A 1,140-nucleotide genomic window follows, 5' to 3' on the forward strand; every position below is an offset into this window, starting at 1 on the left:
TTCTTTAGCTCTGGATAACAGTAAGGTACCAAACTAGACTTTCATAAGAAGAGAATTTCAAAGTAGAATTAGTTATATCTACTAGGTATCAGAAAATAGAAGTATAAAAGTATCAACTCTACCTCTAGGCACACTTTCATCTTACACAGCCTAGTGGAAAAATAATTAGGTATATATTCACGTACACATCACATGAGAGACTACCACATGCTTCTTTTAATATTATATTTTTAAAAGCAGTGCTTTGTTGTTAGAAGAGTAGTATTTTATCTTTTATAGGTCAGAGTGCAACATTACTTTTCTAAAAAATAAAAATGTTGAAATGTAAAGAAACTTTGGAAAGAAAAAAAATACGTAAAGAGTTTTTTGAGACTGTTTTCCCTCGTCTAACTTCAAGGTCAGGGTGCTGACAAGATCTTCCTTCCTTGCCTCAGTCCCAAGTGTTGACTTGAAATGATACAGAGTTACCACTCGAATGGAAAGGTCTGAGGCTCTAGAGTCTACTTTGCGAAATAATGATAACCTGTGTCCACATTCCATGGTGTAGTGAAATAGTAAAGCCTTGTAAGGTAACTAATGAGACTAAATAAATTGTGTCTCTCATTTAAAGTTATTATCCTAACACTGAGTTTTCTCCATACATATGTAATTCATGTACAGCTTTAAGGAAGAAACATTTCAAATTAGCGTATTTTTTTTTTTTAAATGAAAACCTTAAGGACACATGCTAATACTGACTAAACTGATGAATGTTACTCTATGATAAATATAAAATAAAGAATTTATTTCAAGCTTGAAATTTTCTTTCTCTGTTTTCTATCTAAAATTGTACTGATACTTCCAAAGTAGATGAAAGAAATCTAATTAGTTCTGAAGAAGTGAAGTTTATTCAGCCAGAAGTTGTGATAAAAAAAAGATGGAGATAGTCTATGGCCATGCCACCCTGAACACGCCCGATCCCGTCTGATCTCGCTAGCTAAGCAGGGTCAGGCCTGGTTAGTACTTGGATGGGAGACTACCTAGGCAGACCAGGTGCTGTAGGCATAAAAAAAATGAAAAAATAAGGGATTGTAAACTGACAAGGTCCTGGCAATCTGTGAGGTCAACCAAGGGTCGCCCCGCTTAAAAAAATAAAAAAAA

At 34.4% G+C, this 1,140-nt stretch overlaps 1 pseudogene; it reads left to right on the forward strand.

Annotated features, from left to right (window-relative positions):
* Positions 1 to 925: 925 nt before the first annotated feature.
* On the forward strand, positions 926 to 1,044 carry LOC111734850 (annotated as a pseudogene).
* Positions 1,045 to 1,140: the final 96 nt, after the last annotated feature.

The sequence above is a fragment of the Pteropus vampyrus genome, unplaced genomic scaffold (assembly GCF_000151845.1).
Source record: "Pteropus vampyrus isolate Shadow unplaced genomic scaffold, Pvam_2.0 Scaffold7807, whole genome shotgun sequence".
NCBI lineage: Eukaryota > Metazoa > Chordata > Mammalia > Chiroptera > Pteropodidae > Pteropus > Pteropus vampyrus.